The sequence below is a fragment of the Macaca nemestrina genome, chromosome 9 (assembly GCF_043159975.1).
Source record: "Macaca nemestrina isolate mMacNem1 chromosome 9, mMacNem.hap1, whole genome shotgun sequence".
NCBI classification, from domain to species: Eukaryota; Metazoa; Chordata; class Mammalia; order Primates; family Cercopithecidae; genus Macaca; species Macaca nemestrina.
The window spans coordinates 110,816,094-110,835,681 of record NC_092133.1 but is presented as its reverse complement, the minus strand read 5'-3'; positions in this window follow the sequence as shown (position 1 = coordinate 110,835,681).

Below are 19,588 nucleotides of genomic sequence, written 5' to 3'. Positions count from 1 at the left end.
CAAAGATAGGACTCTTCTCCTTCCAGAGGTATATGTTTTGCAACCAGATCTCTGAGAAAAATTAATAGTAACAAGCCCCGAGTTGCCGTGTTTGCCAGCCTTTGTGGTGTAACTACTCAACATTCTGGTCAATTTCAAGCTATCAGCATGATGCCATTTTGAACACAGAGTTGGGAAGAGATGCACTCAATCAGCTTTTGGGGGTCTTTACAAGTTGCATCCAGCAAACCACTTACCCACTTTCCTCCCCACCTTACCCACTTTTCTCAAACAAGAACTTCTTTTTCTCATTGAGTTTTCCATTTGTTTCTTCAGAGAGTAGCTTATGATCTTGTATCCCCCTGAATTTGAGCAAGGAATCTGGCGCTAAGCTGATGTATAAGAAGGTTCTGAGGAATGTCATGACAAATAGGAATCACTGACATAGATCCTGCATGTAAAAATTGATGAATGGGAAACAGCCCAGAGATTCAGAGACTAGCAGACGCCCATTCATATAGTTACCATTGGTTGCCTTTTGGAAGGTGGTTTCACGGCTGGGACTGAAGCCTCATGGTTTCATCCTAGAGAAGAGATACACACCCCTCTTAGGTATCAACATGGGCTCATCTTGCTTTGGCCCAGGCTTAATGAAAGCCTTCAGAAATACCTGTTTTTTTTTTTTGTTTTTTAAATCATACAAAGAAAATTATCTTTGTGGGATATCCGTGAAGTAATTATAGATAACAGTCCATGATCTGGCAGCTACAAGTTCAGCCACTTGGCTGAGAAATGAATTCCCTATCTGCTACTTCAAGACCTCATTATGTGCTCACGCTGACAAATTGGTAACGAAAAGACTTAAAAAGTTTCTGAAAGCAAAGCAGCTCCTTTCTTAGCCTGACTGGCCCACAGAGAGGGCCCTTGGGAGCAGAAAACTAAATTCAATGCAAATTTCAAACAAGATTACCAGTGGCTTCTCATCCTCTTGGAAGTCTGAGATTGTGTAAACTGTACAAAGCCAACAGACAAAGATGGAAACACCATAATTGCAGGGGTGGGGAAAATGGTTCAAGCTAGGCTAAGAAGGTTGGTATTATTTTTCTAAAGAGGCGTAAGTTCCTTTGACAAGAATACAAAGGAAATGGATCTTACTTTCAGTTCAGCACTTTACTCAGTAAACTCGTGTAGTATCTTTCTTGTGCTGGAGAAATCAGAATGAAACTCTCTGTCTACTGAGGGAGATGGGTATAGGAGGCAGTTACTCACTTCTTTGCTGTCACGTCCAGTCATTGGCCTTTCTCTGAAATCTGCATTTCCCAGATAGCCTTAACAACAGGCATTGGTCCCTGTTTAAGGCTGTGGGGACACTGGCTTGAGATTGGAGGATGGGTATTGGGTAGATGGCCAGAGAATCATCCCCACCTCTCTTTGCTTCAGATGGTATTCCGGTGATCCTAGTTCTGCTGGACCAGATCCAGCCAGAGAGCCTTGACTGCTGGGCTCTGGTAACAGCTTATGCTTTACCTTTGTTCTTCTAGCCCTGTGACTGTTAGCAGCTTCCTAGTGTAACTAAAATCTGAGATGCCCCCTTATCTCTTCTTTGGTTTATTCACTCTCTTAACACCTTTGTAACTGGCTTATTGCATTAAATTCCTCCTGCTGAACTACCCAGAAGGGCTTTATTTTATTGACCATAGCCTGAAAAATACAAAAAACAAATAAATAGTTATAAATGTAATATGATGCTGCTATAAATAGCGCCTGTACAAGGCCCTCTGGTGACACAGATGGTGGCTGTCTCTCTGTCTTACTTGTGGGGACAAAGAAAGCTCTCCTTGAATGGAAAATTTGAGCTGCATCTCCAAGAATGAGTAGAAAATCCAAGGGGGGTGGGGAGGGAGTATTCCAGACATTTGCCAGAAGTATGGCAATGTGACAAAATATGAAGTTTTAGAGGAATGGCAAATATTCACCAATCATTGAATAATGGGTTAAACACAAAACAAGCAGACTACTCAGAGCTTAGATATTCAGATTTCAGTTTTTATGCCTGCCGGCATCACTCATGCCACAGAAGCCTCAAATTCCCCTGGACTTGGAGAATGGAAGGGATCACCTGAAAATCACCGGAAAACTTAGGCCTCTGTCCTCCTTCTCTATCAATGCAAAGGGTTATTTACCTTATTAGCAATCTCTGGGGAAACTTTGAACAATGTATTTACATATGACACTTATGTTATTTAAAGTCTTTAAACTGCAAGACACTCTATTGTTGGAAACCAGATTGTCATCTTCTGGAAGATTCACTTCTTACTTACCTCTCTTCTGCAAGAGTGAAGGGTCAGGAAGACAGTTCCTAAGACACTGATGAACAAACTGCAGCCAGGGCTTGGAAAGGGCCCAGAGAACATCTGTTTAGTCTTTTTCTTTTGGTAGTGACACAAATGGTGTCTAAGACTTAATCATCACCCCTTCCTAAAATACACACATATGGGAAGCAATGGCGGCCTTTCTGCTCTGGGGAGGGTTCACAGCTTTCAGTTTGGAGTTGAAGACACCACCACACACACCATTCTCATTCAAGCAGAATGACTTGCTTGCCTTCAAAGATGATATTTCCATTTCTATGCTTTCGTGCATCTTTCTGTAGTAGCAGAGAATGGTGTATTTGCAAAGATGCTCCTTGTTCATGTGTCACTTAATGCTCTCGCAAGACCCCGTGATCAGCGGGCACAAATGGAAAGAGTTCAGTTACTTGCCCAGAAATCTCCAATAGACGGGAGGGATTGGAGATCATCAAACCAGGGATTGTGCCCAGGTCTCTATTTTTGGCAGGGACATTTTCTGCCACTCCATAGCCCTTGTTGGGATAGCCACTCTTGTTGCAAATTCATACCCTGTAAGAGTTCCAGGGCCAACACTCCATCAAAAACACAAGAGCTGTTGGCCCTGTGACATTTCTCTCTCTCTCTCTCTCTCTTTCTTTTTCTTTCTTTCTCTCTCTCTCGTCTACTTTTCGGAGACAATGTTCAAGGAGAGATGTTCAACCCAAGACAATGCCTCCAGGACTTTGCTTTCTCACCACCAACCACCTGACCCCAGAGAGAAATGCCCTTCTGACCCCTACTGGCTATGATGGAGCATACACCAAGCAGAGAATTCTTTCTGAGCTGATTTCAGAGTATTCTCCAAAACACTCTCCAACAATGATTGGACAAGAAGGTTAAACATAGAGAACGTTGACTCAGTCCTGATTAAACAGACTGAAAAGACAGAAACAAATAATCACCCTGTATGTAGCAATAATGGAGCAACAAAGTAAATATGAAAGCAGAGGCTTGCTATCAATATTTAACTAGAGGATTAAAATACAGAGAATGCACTTCCAAGAATACCAAGGTGACCAGGGAGGCAGAAATGACTCAATTATGATACATTGTCACAGTCAGAGAAGAAGAAAGGGTTGTCTGCATTGTTTAACTTAGTGTTATAAACACACAACTGAGGCAATCAGGGTGATTAACAGGGAAATGATGATGAGTGATAATGCCAGACTCATCAGCATAAAGTATTTGTTGATAGAAACGGATAGGGAGCAAGTTGTAAATTGTAGCAAAGAATTCCTCCCTAAGAGATTCCTGTACATCACAGTCTTGCGTATCGAGACTGTTCTAAGGCTTTTTTTTTTTTTTTTGGTCCTTTATTTGCTCGATGAGACCAAATGTCTCAAGAATCACTTCTTTACATCTTGGGGTAAAGTTTCTAACCGTAATGTGCCCTGATATTCATTTGTACAAACAAATATATTTCTTAGTCTATTGCTATTCAACCATTTCTTAGAATGGGGACATTATTAAAGTATTGAATATGCAAATTTTTTCCATGGGTAAGTAAATTTGGGGAATTCTGGATTAAAGTGTACTTTAGCATATCAAAATGGCTTTAGCGTGGTGAGATACACTGAGATTCTTCAAGAGGGATGTAGTTGTATATGGCATTTTCCATCAACATTAGTCTATTTCATCATCTCTATTGAAATATCTTAAATAACCAAGATTCCTTAGGAGGCTCTTGAGGAAGGACTTTTCTTTCCTGATTCTTTTCTTCAATCAGTCCAGTCCATTGCTGGGTTTCCTCTACACCATCTTGCCCACACTTCCTTCATGTGTGAAGTGAGATGGTCACCAGCTGGTTTTCTGAAAATCTTCATGCGAGAGGAGGTGAAAATGCCCTGTAGTATCATCCAGAGACCCTACTCTTGAGTGTGCTAGGAAGGACCATATACTCCCAAGTCTTCTCTGACAGCAATCATCCCCCCCGCAATGTCTTTTTCTCTTTCCTATTAGAACAGCATGCAGACACATTGGCACCAAATACATAAAAGTCATTGCTTCTCAACAGGAAATGACACATTTTCAGTCCCACTGGGATTGCATCATATTTTGATACTATTTCCTGAAGAGCTAATGATATGTGAACCTCTAAGACTACAGCAACTTATATGTTTCCATCTCCATTTCCATGATTTAATATTACAAGATTCCTGCATTTTCCTTCTTGTCCCCTCTGAAATCCTATTCTTCCCTCCACTCTGTGTCTCACTAACAGCTCCTCCTGGAGCTGCACAGAAATAGAGGCCATTCGTCTTTGAGACAAGGCTGAGTACAAAAAAGAGTTGAAACAAGTGGCAGTGAATTTCAGGAGTCAGGTTTCTCTGGAAGGAGCCAGGTTTCATTCCTGCCTTGGCCATTATGTGTTTATTTGGGTGAACTTGGTTAGGTGGTTACCACCTTTGTGTTTTCTCTGTCAAAAAGGGATCATGGCACCCAAGCAGCACAATAAAATGAGCAAAAGCCACAAAAATGTTAGGCCACAAAATAGTGAAAGATGACTGCCACAGACATTCATAATTTTTTAAAATTTTATTTCAAAGTGACTACATTTATTCTTTCTCTGATAGTGAAAGACCTGGTACGGGTCAATTTTTTAATAATAAACTTCAGGGGATGGTATATATTCAAGTGGAAATGAATGGACAGCATGGCTGAGAGTCAGCTTTAGTCAAGTTGTATATATTCAGATTGAAATGGGCAACTGTCTAATTGTACTTAAGGAGAGAGGGGCACCAAGGCACCTTTACCTCTTCCTTGTGTCTTGGTAAGTGTATGCTTGACCTTGGCTTAGGAAGGAGCCTGTCCTGCCGAGGGACAGTAAGGATCAGCTCAAAATGATTCTTCCAATGAAAAGCCACAGAGAAGAGATCAATGAAGAATATCAAAGATCTGTAGTCTTTCTTTGCCTTAAACAAGCCTATGGGTTAGGCTTAGGACAAGATAAGAAAAAAAAAAAAGGAAGCTGATCCCACTACTGGGTATCTACCCAAAGGAAAAGAAGTCATTAATGCCCATCAATGAATGAGTGGATATAGAAAAATGTGGTAGATAGATAGATATAGATATATAAATAGATATACCATTGAATACTACTCAGTCATAAAGAGGAATGAAATGATGGCCTTCACAACAACCTGGATGGGACTGGAGACTATTATTCTAAGTGAAGTAACCCAGAATGGAAAACCAAGCACAGTACGTTCTCACTCGTAAATGGGAGCTAAGCTATGAGGACACAAAGGCATAAGAATGATACAGTGGACTTTGAGGACTTGGGGGGGAGGGTGGAAGGGGGTGAGGGATAAAAGACTACACATTGGGTAAGTGTACACTGCTCAGGTGATGGGTGCACCAAAATGAGAAATCACCACTAAAGAACTTACTCATGTAACCAAACACCTGTTCTCCCCGAAACCAAAGGAAATTAAAGAAGCAAACAAACAAACAAATAAATACATAAAAATACTCCTTAAAAAAGAGGTGAATTGCTGGGTACCAAAAAATGGGAGGAGTTTTTAGTTTGGGGCCTGGAAGGTCAGAAAAGGAGAGAGTAAGAATCCCTGGTATAGCTGGTTAGGGGAGACAGAGAGCATGAACCTAGAGTCATACTGTCAATTCTTCAATCCTGCGTCTGCCACATGCAGACTGGGCCATCTCCTTCATATTCCTTAACCTCCTTGTGCCTCCATTTCATACTTTGCAAGTGGTGATAATGACGATTATCTCTAGCCAGTGGGCTTGTCGTAAGGATGAAATAATACATGCATGTGAAGTGCTTAAAATAGTACCAGGCACATGGCAAGGTCTTAAATAGCAATTCTATTATCAATACTAGATAAATATCAGCTATTTTAGGGCTAGATAATAATATTATCAATACTAAATAAATATCCTGCCTGCTCTCGGACTCCAGGGGTTGGAGTGGGAAGGAGTGAAGGGTGGAAAAATGCAAGAAAGAAGAGAAAATGTTCTAAGCGCCTTAGCAGAGTAGCATGAAGTGTCCTGTGGTTCCAGGGCTTTCTTGAGAAGCCCATGAACATGTCCCCCATGTTGGAAATAGCGGCATAAGGTGTAGGGGATGGATCATGCAGTTCTGCTTTCAGTTATTTGATAATGGTGTGGCTTTTAATAACTCCTCTGTCAACTCCCTACTGTCCTATTCCACAACACACGCATTTTTACTTATGGACTTTAAGTAAAACTCTGCTATAAAAAATGACCTGTGTGCATGGCTACTTGGGGGGATTAAATAAAAGGTGCTGTGTTCTCTATCTGGGCGGTGTTGCCTGTTCAGTTGTGATGGGGTAAGAAGAGATCAGGTACTGGACATGAGGCTCCAGAGACATGGAGAATTCAGAGGAAGCAACATCACAAAGAGAGGCATCCTAGAGAAACTCAGGAGAGACTTGGGCGTGGAGGATGCTGAGAATTTCACTGTATGCGGGATGGGGGCTCTTGGAACTTCTAATGAGACCCTCAAGGAGGGGAGATTCTTTAAAAGTGGGGATTTGGTTGACACAGGTTCTAGCTTCTTCCTGGGAACTGTGTTCCTAGTTCTTAGCCCAGCTGTGAGGCTAGGTCCTCTCATTGGCGGCTGCCATACTTCACGGACATTCTTGCCTCTTAGTCAACTTGCTCCTTCAAATCCTGCCTACTCTCGGACCCCAGTCTCATGGCCCATCTGCTACCAGTACTACACTTGTCTGTCAGTTCCACCCAGAAATGCCTCCGTGCTTGTCCTGTTTCTCCACATCAACCTCCACTGGAGCTCAAGACCCACATTCCCCACATTCTCGCTGCCTGCCCGGCTCTCACAGCTCGGCAGGAGACAGATGCAAACAGTTACTTAAATCAGCATACCATTAATATCTTAATCAGTACAGCGTAGCACAAGAACAGGGCCGTGTTTTTTTTTGAGCTGGAGTCTCCCTCTGTTGCACAGGCTGGAGGGCAGTGGTGCGATCTCAACTTACTGCAGCCTCCACCTCCTGGATTCAAGAGATTCTCCTGCTTCAGCCTCCCGAGTAGCTGCGATTACAGGCACCCACCACCACGCTCAGTTAATTTTTGAATTTTTAGTAGAGATGGGGTTTCACCATGTTGGCCAGGCTGGTCTTGAACTCCTGACCTCAAGTGATCCGTCTGCCTCGGCCTCTCAAAGTGCTGGGATTACAGGCGTGAGCCACTGTACCCGGCCTCAAGAACAGGGCCTTTTAAAGAGAGTAACAGGGGACCAAGTTTAAGTTGAGGGGTAAGTCAGTGAAGACCTCTAAGAGGAAAGGATATTTAAATTGCAACCCGAATAATTAACAGGGGAAAACTGGGTGAATGGGACACACGGGAGAGCTAACTAAGAAAGGAAAGCATAGGCAGTGCTTTTGATTCTTTTAAGGTATTGAAAGATCAGTGTATCTGGACCTCAGCAAGCACGGTATAAAATGGCCTGAGGTGAAATGAAACAGATACAGAGCCCTGTCATTATTTATTAATGTAGGTCTATTGTAGTATCTATAAGGCCTCAGATCGCACAGAACTTGTAGACCACAGGTTTCAGTTACCTATGGCTGTGTAACAAACCATCTCCAAACTTAGTGGATTAACACAGGAATGATGTATTGTTTCTAGCAATTGAATAGGTTGACTGCACCCAGTTCTGCTCCATGTAGGGTAGCTGACATCACTCATGTGGCTTCGTTTATCTGAGATCTCCCTTGGGGCTATAAGGTTCAAGCTGGTCTCTTGTCTTCTAGGGTCCCTGGCTGCATGATCTCTCACTGTCCATTCATCTTGCTGGAGCTTCTTTTTTTTTTTTTTTTGGAGACAGAATCTCACTCTGTCGCCCAGGCATGAGGGCAGTGGTGCAATCTCGGCTCACTGCAACCTCCGCCACCTAGATTCAAGTGATTCTTCTGCCTCAGCCTCCTGAGTGGCTGGGATGACAGGGGTGCGCCATCACGCTTGACACATTTTTGTAGTTTTAGTGGAGATGGGGTTTCACTATGTTGGCCAGGCTGATCTTGAACTCCTGAGCTCAAGTGATCCATCTGCCTTGGCCTCCCAAAGTGCTGGGATTACAGGTGTGAACCACCATGCCTGGCCTTGCTGGAGCTTCTTTACAGCATGGTGACTGCCATCCTAAGGACAGTGCCCATGTGTAAAGTGCTTATTAAGCAGCCACTTGGTGTCCATTGGCCAAGCCCAGAGTCAAGGTGGGAAGAGAACACACAAGGGCACAGAGACCAGGAAGTATGGCTCACTGGGGACCACTAGACCAGGGTACAGTGACCAGGTTTTATTCTAAAAGCAATGGGAAATCTGAATATTTTAAAGCAGAGGGATGATGATACAATTTACATTTTGGAAAGTAAAAAGTGAAATGAGAGAATATTTTATTGCTATACCGCATTCAGTATGCCTAAAATTGCCCTTGTTTTCTTTCCCCCCAAATTAGCTTTTCTCTTTAAAAAATTTTTTTAAAGACAGGGTCTCACTACGTTGGCCAGGTTAACCTCGAACTCCTGGCCTCAAGTGATCCTCCCATCTCAGCCTCCTGAGTGGCTGGAATTACAGAAGTGAGCCACTGCACCCAGCTAGCTACTGCTTTTGTTGTTCTTTTTGAAATGGCTGATGCTGCCATACTTCTGGTCAACCAAACTGAGAAGCAAGCATCATCTTGAAGTCTTCTTGCCTCCATTGCCTTCTAATGTCTTCATGTTTCTCCTCCATGTGTGCTCCCTGGAGCTCAGAATAACAGCCTCAAGTGATTGTAACATAGCCTGACAAATTGGCTGTTGTGCGTTAGGAGGTGAACTTTACCTTGTGATTTTGTAACAAGAATACTTTGCACTTGCAGATTCCCCTGCATCTACTCTTTTGTTTCTCATGGTCACCAATCAGAGTTTCCAAACGTTTTCCTAATAGACATCCTTGTCTTTTTCTCCTAACTCTACACGTACCCCTGTCAAACTACTACCAATGTAATCTTTCTAATCAATCCAAGTAATTCCTCTGCCAACATCTCCACTGTATCTCCATTGGAACAGATGAAAGTACTTTTTAGGCATGAAGGAGGTGTTCATGATAGGCTAATTCAATGCTGCCTTTATTTGAGGGAGATTTTAGGACCTGCAGAAGTTACATGACTCCTCCAATGCTGCACCTGTAGCAGAGTCAGAATTTGTACCCGGCTTTTTTATTATTTATTTATTTATTTATTTTGACAGAGTCTTGCTCTGTTGCCCAGGCTTGAGTGCAGCAGCACCATCATAGCTCACTGCACCGTGAACTACTCCTGAGTAGCTGGGACCATAGACACACACCATCACCCCTGGCTAATCTTTTTACATTTTTGCGAGACAAGGTCTCACTATGTCCCCAGGCTGGTCTTGAACTCTTGGCCTCAAGAGATCCTTCTTCTTTGACATCCTAAATCATTGAGATTACAGGTGTGAGCCACTGTGCCTGACTGGAACCCAGCTCTTCTGACTTCAAGTCTAGATTTTTATTTATTTTTATTTATTTTTTTTGAGACTGAGTCTCACTCTGTCACCCAGGCTGGAGTGCAATGGTGCAGTCTCGGCTCACCATAACCTCCATCTCCTGGGTTCAAGAGATTCTCTTGCCTCAGCCTCCTGAGTAGCTTGGATTACAGGCATATGCCACCACGATCGGCAAATTTTTGTATTTTTAGTAGAGACAGGGTTTCGCCATGTTGGCCAGGCTGGTCTCGAACTCCTGACTTCAGGTGATCCGCCTGCCTTGGTCTCCCAAAGCACTGGGATTACAGGCATGACCTGCTGCACCCAGCCACATCTATAATTTTTAAAGAAAAATTTATTGTGTACCTTTCTGAGTGTTTTAGACATATTGTCAATTTAGTTTTCACAATCAGTTTTTGGTTCCCATGGTAGTAACTTCATTTTTATAGATGCATTCACCAAAACTCAGCAAAATTAAGTAACTTGAACAAAATGACATGAAGAGTGAACAATTAAATTGGTTATTTACACAAAGGGCTGCTAAGTTTCAAAGCCCATGTTATAGCTTCTTCTTCCTGTCACTCATATTTCCCACACAAATCTACAAATTACTTGAGGGCCTAATCTAGATCTCACATCCCTTTTTATGTCATGTAACATCTTGTGCAGATAGGTATTTAATGAATATATATGGGGGAATGGAAGAAGAATAGAAGGAAAAAAAGAAAGAAGGAAAGAAGGAAGAAAGGAGAGAAAAGAGGAATTAGATAAATACCAAGGTCCAGAGGCCAAAGTCATTGTTCTTTCCGCTCTAACAAATGATATCTTGAATATTATTGATCAGAACAAACGCAAAGAATGGGCCCACAGTAAATTATCTTGATACATTTCTGGTTTCCATCCTCCTTTTGTATGAGGAAATATGAATATGAATATATTAAGAATAGTGAGGGTTGGCTTGCAAGTTAGCGTGAGTTATGAAGAGTTAATGCAAAGTTTAATAAAGACGTTTATCTACACTGCTCAAAAAGAAGTGAATGGACTTAGAAATAAGGTTTGTACAATGCAGATCATTCAAGATCCCCATGACTAACTAGATGTGAGAAGTGGCTGAATCGACTGAAGTGTCACTATACAAATATTAACATTTTGCCTTGTTTTACTTCATCTAGAGATCATTTAATTCAGAAGGGAAATGGAATAGCTTGTCTTTCATGATCTATAGCACTCTAGTTCATTTAAATAATAGATCATTGTGTTTGGAGCTTTTTTTCACTTACCGTTTCCGTCCAGCTTCCTGCCAAGATTGGGTTAGAGGGGCTTAATGGTAACATGTGACATGTGCTTTGTGGAGTGTGCTCCCTGGAGCTCAGAGTAACAGCCTCAAGTGACTGTAACACAGCCTGAAAAATTGGCTGTTGTGCATTAGGAGTTGCACTTTACCTTGCGATTTCGTAACAAGAATACTTTGCACTTGCAGATGTCAATTTGTGGATCCGCATTTTTAAAATGTTCGCTGCATCTCCCTGTACCCCGGGGACCGAGGAATGGCTCTGGAGATAAGCAGACAAGTTTCACGTTGACGCATCACTGCTTGGGCTGTGCCACTACCAAGGAGGGCTTCCGCTGACTTCAAAGGGAACTCAGAGCATGATGGGAAAATTGGACTTAATAAGAATATTTCTTTTTGAAAAACTCCTTTTCTAAGGTGCTTCACTGAGAAGTGCTTTGCCTATCATATATTCCCTTAAGCAAAAATGCATGTAAATGTAGGAGCTTACAAGCAGGGGTTATAGACTAAAATGACTTCGTGGGGTACCATTGTCAGGTGATGGTACAAATAATGCCACTATCAAGATGACCTTGAAAGCCCAAAATGCTGCCAGGGATTTGACAATGATGCTGAGATCATGCAGTGAGGTTGACTGAGTAATACCCTCTTTTGACTTGCAAGAGAACCTAAAGGGTCAGCCAGCCAGAGGCTATCAGGTATATACCAAGAGAGAGTAAGTGTGACATTTCTGGACCCTCAATAGAGAAAGATAGGCTTGAGCCTGACTTACTGATGCAAATATTTCTTTTCTAGAGTGAGTTGCTTTGAGGGGAGTTTCTAAAACAGAGATGTTATTGAGGCTCTTAGCATTTGGGTGTTGTTTTTTGGTTTTTCTTTTTCCTTTTTTTGAGACAGGGTCTTGCTCTGTTACTCAGGCTGGAGTGCAGTGGTGAGATCATAGCTTACTGCAGCCTGGAATTCCTGGGTTCAAGCCATCCTCCTGCCTCAGCCTTCCATGTAGCTGGGACTACTGGTGTGTGCCACCACACCAGGCTAATTTTCATATTTTTTGTAGAGAATCAGTTTTCCCATGTTGCCCAGGCTAGTCTTGCAATCCTAGGCTCAAGTGACCCTCTCGCCTCAGCTTCCCAAAGTACTGGGATTACACGTGGGAGCCTCTGCAACAGGCTCTGGCTAATTAAAAAACTTTTTGCAGAGATAGGCTCTCACCATGTTGCCCAGGCTGGTCTCAAACTCCTGTCCTCAAGTGCTCCTCACATTTGGGTTTGTTTATGAGCAGTTGTTGCTTTCTTGTGACAGACACGGATCCATAGTGTTGGTCAGCCAAAAATAACCATCTAGACCCCACTTCCTGGTGCCTTATACTCTCTAGAGTGTGCCATTTTCCAATCACTCACCCCTCATCAATTCCTTGACTCACTGAGCCTCTACTTTCGGCCAGGCCATTCCGACACTTGCCTCGCTGTGTAATCTGATTGTGGATTGACAACTTATTGGTTCAAAAAAATTCATCTTCCTAGTGGGACCTGTTTCAGGAGTGAGTAAACAGGCAATTTGTTTTTGGTTTTCATGTCTCCTTTCGTTTTGTAAAGCCTCCTTCTTTTCTTGATACTTTCTCTAGGTTTCCAGGTTTCCTTAACTCCTGAGCTGATTTCTCTTCCTGGCTGGGATAACATACCACAGCCTGCTCCTGGGCTCCTCCCTTTCCGGCGTGTCTTCCTGGCATGACATTTCCTCCTCTAACAGCCACACTCTCTTTCAGTGGTAATGAGTGGGAAAGGATAATGAGATAAACCTGTTCCTGCCAATGTTTTGCTCAGTGAATGCAGTTCCTTCTTTGTAATGCAAATGCCTTAATAGGATAGCTGACACATGGAAATGAAATGTAGGAAAGTGATTTTAGTTATTTTTAAAATAAAGTTTATTTATTTAGAAAGTAAGAAATATAACTTTGAATTTTGTGTTAAAATTCTCTTATTTTTCCACTCCCAGGGCATGAGGAGTTTGAGGTGGATGGGGAGGCGTACATCAGTGGAGCTCACTCCTGTTCTTAGGTGCTGCCATGGGGACATACGGAAACCAGAGACCTTCCTTCCATTTTCATTCTGAGTGAATTTCAGTCCCGTTGTTCTCTGCCTCCCAAATCATTCTTCTCTCCTCACTCGCTGTGAGATACTTAACATTAATTTTTCAATGGAGTTATGTTTTTACAAAGTTGACTTCAGCTGCTTATCATCTAGCAAAAATGCTGGAGGCAAGGAATTACAAAGCTGGCTGCCTGCTTAAAATAAGGGGAAAAGGAAAATTATATAATAAAGCAGGCACACAATACTCTTCAATAAATTGCCTTGGCACCTCTGTTTTTTTTTTTTTAATCAGTCTGATACCAGTTTCTTTCTTATGTTACTGTAAATTTTTAAAAGTACAGAAAAAGATAAAAATCAACATTCATCAATATTCCTACTATTAAAGCAGTAATTTAAAGGTATAATTTAAATTGATAAATGGATAAGTGCATGGATAGTTATTTATTTATTTATTTATTTATTTATTTATTTATTTATTTATTGAGATGGAGTCTCGCTCTGTCGCCCAGGCTGGAGTTCAATGGCACAACCTCGTCTCACTGCAACCTCCACCTCCCGGGTTCAAACCTTTCTCCTGCCTCAGTCTCCTGAGTAGCTGGGATTACAAGTGCCTGCCATCACACCCAGCTAATTTTTTGTATTTTTAGTAGAGATGGGGTTCCACTATGTTGGCCAGGTTGGTCTTGAACTCCTGACCTCGTGATCTGCCCACCTCGGCTTCCCAAAGTGCTGGGATTACAGGCCTGAGCCACCGCCCCTGGCTGGATACATTTATATAAATGGGATTTTATTATAGATACCTGTTTTTTTATTTATTTTTTATTTTTTGAGACAGGGTGTCACTCTGACGCCTATGCTGCAATGCAGTGATGCGATCATAGCTCCCTGCAATCTGGAACTCCTGGGCTTAGGTGATTCTCCCACCTCAGCCTCCTGGGTAGTCAGGACTACAGGCACATGCCACCATGCCTGGCTCATTTCTTTTTTGTATGTTTTATAGAGTTGGGGGTTTTGCCATGTTGCCCAGGCTGGTCTCGAACTCCTGGGCTCAAGTGACCTACCTGCCTCACCTCCCAAAGTGCAGGGATTACAGGTGAGCACCACCGCGCCCGGCCTATAGATGTGATTTTAATGAAAATCATCCAATTTAATTTTACTGAAAGTTCATAGCAAAACACTAAATTAAAATGAAAGAAATGTTGAACTGCAAAAATGATTCTTTACTCTTAGTATTATTACTTACTGAAAGACCACTTCATGCTCAACAAAGGAGTTAGGATACATTTTCAGATCTCAGAGTTATTGGAAAAACAAACAGTTGTTTCACTTTAAGATAATATAATCTGAATTATTGCTCTTAAAGAAGAGGGCATTGGAAAGAGAATGCCAGAAATCTCACCTCCTTTGGCCTCATTCTTCTCGCATCCTGACCGATACATGTTTATTTGAAATACACTAGTATTTTTACATTATTCAGATTTATAGCATTCACATTCTGTAGTGTAAATTTGATTCTTACATAGCTTAATAGTCATCCTTTTACCCCTTTCTGCATCCTCAGCCTTCCTTGTTTTTAATTTATATCTGGATCGTCTGAATTTGACAACAGCTCTTTCAATAGCATCTAAAGAATTCTGTACTCCTTGACATTTTTTAAAAAGAATGTCTGCCTATTACCTTTCTTGTTGAATAACATCCTAGATTAGCAGAGTTTTCTTAGTATCATACTTTCTTTTCTTTGGAATTTGGTAGATTTTGCTCCACTGTTTTGGATGGACTCTTGTATGTTACTCTAGGCAAGACTGAGGATGGACTGATTTTTTTCCTCTTCTTTCTTAGTAATTTGTTTTTATTGCTTGGATGTCTGAAACATTCTTTGGTTCAATGTTCTTAGAGCTCAACAGCCTAACTGGCATATATAGCTCAGTGCTGAATACACTATGTCATATTTTCCTGAAACACAATATTCTTTTCAATCAGCAGATTAAGTATCACCTTTATTTCATTACAATATTTTTGTATCACAGCTCTCAGTATATTGTCTTTCCTCAGGTAGGTTCTTTAACTTACGGACACAAAGTATCTTTATGTTAGATTGCCTTTTTTTCTTCCCTTTGTAATAATATAATTGCTCTAATATATTTTTTGTCTTCAGTTATAATTATCTCGAAATCCCTCCTCTTATGTCAGTAATTCTATTTTAAGCAGTATTTTGCCTGTTAATTATTAAATCTATAATAATGCTATTTTTTTTTTGAGACAGAGTTTTGCTCTAGTTGCACAGGGGAGTGCAATGGCATGATCTCAGTTCACTGCAACCTCCGTCTCCTGGGTTCAAGTGATTCTCTTGCCTCAGTCTCCCAAGTAGCTGGGATTACAGGTGCACAGCACCACGCCCAACTAATTTTTTTTTTTTTTTTTTTTTTTTGTATTCTTAGTAAAGATGGGGTTTCACCAAGTTGACCAGACTGGTCTCGAACTCCTGACCTCAGGTGATCCACCCGCCTCGGCTTCCCAAAGTGCTGGGATTATAGGCATAAGCCACTGCGCCTGACCTAATAATGCTATTTTGTTCCTCATATTTGTTTTGTTTGTGAGCCCTATTTTTGTCATATCCTGTTATTTTATTATCTGATTCTAAGTTTTTGTTTATTATATTCATGTTCTATATGTAGCATCAAGCAATTATCAGTAAATTCCTGTTTCTTGATTTATGTTTTCTACTAGATTATGTTATTTGTTTTTTTAAAGATGTTTTTGTGTTTACTGTTGTTTGCCTGGTGCCAAGATGCTTTTTTAACAATCTTGTTTACTCTTAAATAACTCTGCCTGGACTTTCTCTTTGCTCTGATTAGGAGTGGGTCATTCTTGACTCTCATCCCACCATATCTGACTTACTGTGTGAGAAAACAAGAAAGGAAGGAGATGAGATCATCGTGGTTGGTGCTCAGTCTTTGTTAGACTATCTGGGCTCAGTTTTCTCTTCTAAGGTTTTATTAAATGTCCTAAATTTGATATCTAATCAGGTCTTAGATGTGATACTGGTTTAGCTACAAAGGACAAAACAATGATTTAATGACAGAGAAGTTTATATTTCTCCTCTGTAACTGAACATAAAACAGCCCAGGTTGGCAGCACAGAAGCGGTACCAGGCAGTTCTGTGGTGTCAGGAATCTCAAATTCCTCTATTTGGTTGTCTGTTAAACTTCCTATACATTACAATGATGCTCAGCTCCTACTGACACATCCACAGTTATTCAGTGCAGAAGGAAAAAGGGGGAGGAAAGGGCATGATCTCACTTTTTAGAGACAGGAACGGGGAGTTCAAGCATCATTTCTCCCACATGATTGGTTAAAACATAATCACATGGCCACATAGCACCTAGGGGATTGGGAAACGTAGTCTTTGTTCTAGGCAGCCATTTGTGCAGGTGAAAGTTTAGGATGTGTGTATATATATGTGTGTGTATGTGTGTGTGTGTATATATATGTGTGTGTGTGTGTGTGTGTGTGTGTGTGTGTGTGTGTGTGTGTGTGTATAGTTTATTTGTTTGTTTGTAGAGACAAGGTCTCAATCTGTCGCCCAGGCTGGCATGCAGTGGTGTGATCATAGCTCCTCGCAGCCTTGACCTCCTGGCCCAACCCTGAGCTCTCACCTTGGCTTCCCGAAGTGCTGGGATTTACAGGCATGAGCCACTGTGCCCAGCCACGGGATACAATTATTAAAGGAAGAAATCAGAGAACCAGACGGCTCTGCATCACCAGGTTACCCTTCACCTAATGGTGGGGTGTAGCTCATTCTCAGGGTGAGGAAACCCCTGGGCTTCAGAGGGCTTCCCCCGTTCAGAGAGAGCTTTGTGGTGCCTGCCTCCCCCGAGGTCCCACCAGTTTTTCCCAGTAGTCTTCCATGTCTCCTGGGTCAGGAAAGGAAAAGGATAAGGATAAGGGCATCCTCTCAGTCAGAGTAACTCAAGATTTGGTGCCGACTGTCAATGAGGACTGGGGATTTCTTTTTTTTTTTGAGACGGAGTCTCGCTCAGTCGCCCAGGCTGGAGTGCAGTGGCCGGATCTCAGCTCACTGCAAGCTCCGCCTCCCGGGTTCACGCCATTCTCCTGCCTCAGCCTCCCGAGTAGCTGGGACTACAGGCGCCGCCACCTCGCCCGGCTAGTTTTTTTGTATTTTTTAGTAGAGACGGGGTTTCACCATATTAGCCCGGATGGTCTCGATCTCCTGACCTCATGATCCGCCCGTCTCGGCCTCCCAAAGTGCTGGGATTACAGGCTTGAGCCACCGCACCCGGCCGGACTCGGGATTTCTTTGACCCAGCTCTATGTGTCCCTCAGAGGGACAGAATCAGGTGAGAAGCCAGGCCGTGTGGCACTTCCCTGCCTGCTCAAGAGTTTTCTGTTTCTTGGATTTTAGGCTTGAAAGTGCATTGAAATTGATTGTAGCCATTACCTGTTTCAATTGCTTTAGGTGATTATTTTTGCTGGGTTTTGCTATTTTAGTCTCATTTTCATAGTTAGTAGAGGAAAATTTTGTGTTGCAGGGTTTTTTTCGCCCCAATTTCTGTTTTTCAATATTTTTCTCTTTTATCATTTATAACCCGTCTTTAAGCATTCTCTATCTCCCTGTCTGCTTACTTTTCTTTATTGTTATTATTATTATTGAGATGGAGTCTTGCTCTGTCTCAGCTCACTGCAAACTCTACCTCCCAGGTTCAAGCGATTCTTCTGCTTTGGCCTCCTGGGTAGCTGGGAGCAGAGGTGCACACCACCACACCTGGCTTTTTTTTTTTTTTTTTTTTTTTGAGACGGAGTTTCGCTCTGTTGCCCAGGCTGGAGTGCAGTGGCATGTGGTCTCTGCTCACTGCAAGCTCCGCCTCCCGGGTTCCTGCCATTCTCCTGCCTCAGCCTCCCGAGTAACTGGGACTACAGGTGCCTGCCACCAAGCCTGGCTGATTTTTTTTTTTGTATTTTTAGTAGAGACGGGTTTTCACCGTGTTAGCCAGGATGGTCTTGATCTCCTGACGTCGTGATCCACCCACCTTGGCCTCCCAAAGTGCTGGGATTACAGGCCTGAGCCACCGCGCCCGGCCTTTTTTTGTATTTTTAATAAAGACAGGGTCTCACCATGTTGCCTAGGCTGGTCTCTAACTCCTAGACTCAAGCAATCCGCCCACCTGGGCCTCCCAAAGTGCTGGGATTATAGGCTTAAGCTACTGCACCGGGACCTGTCTGCTTAATTTTCTTTCTTGCATGTAGAGGATGTAGTTTTAATTTACTATTTGAGCTATTAACTCAAAAGTTTCGTCGTCTATCTTACTCATTCATTTTCTGCCTGTATTTTTTCATTTCCATTCTGCTATTGTACTTATTTTTTTAAGCTTCATTACACATTTATTACATTTAAAGTATCGTTTTTATATATAAAATAAAATCATGGGGGTAGAGAAAGTAGTAGTTTATGCTTAATCTGTCTTTTTGAATGAGAAACAGGCTCAGAGCTAGGTGTTTGGAGACCTTTCAGTAATCCCCAAATAATGCCACTCAGGAAGCTGTCTGCCTCCCTAACTGACCCTGCAGGTAGCCTGGTGGTGTTTCTAAAATCTATCCTTAATGCTGGCATCCCACAGAGCTAACCTTTTATGCCATGTTCAACACAATATCCACAAGGTTGGTCTTCCCCCAGTTGCTGGGAGAGGAGCTGCGATGAAGCCATGAGTGATTTTGCACTCAATAAGTTTTGTGTGGTGAGGATGGGTGGAGATAAGAAAAGAAGAAATTTAGGCAGGAGGACTGCTTGTCTCTGTGGAAGAGATAAGTAGTGCGGGAGGTGTCATCCTGGTATAGAGTAATTCCAGAACAAGCAGGGTGTGAAAGAAATTTCTTTTAAGAAAAAAAATGAAAACTTGGAGACTGTAATCCTCCAAGTTCTTGCTGAAAAAGGAGAATCTCCTGCACCCAACTTTAAAAGTCTCCTGATGTCTGATTTCTTTCTTTCTTTTTTTTCCCCTTAAGATAGCGTTTTGCTCTGTCACCAGGTTGGAGTGCTGTAGTGTAATCATGGCTCACGCAGCCTTGAACTCCTGGGCTTAAGTGATCCTCCCACCTCAGTCTTCCAATTAGCTGAGACTACAGGTACACACTACCACACCTGGCTAACTTAAAAAATTTTTTTGTAGAGTGGCGTCTTGCTATATTACCCAGGCTGGTTTCAAACCATGGTTCCATTATTCGACAAATATTGATTTAACATCTCCCATGTACCAGGTACTGTTTATTCCATGTGTTGTAGACACTGCACTAAACTAAATGGATGACAATCAGTGCCCTCATGGAATCTGTATTTAA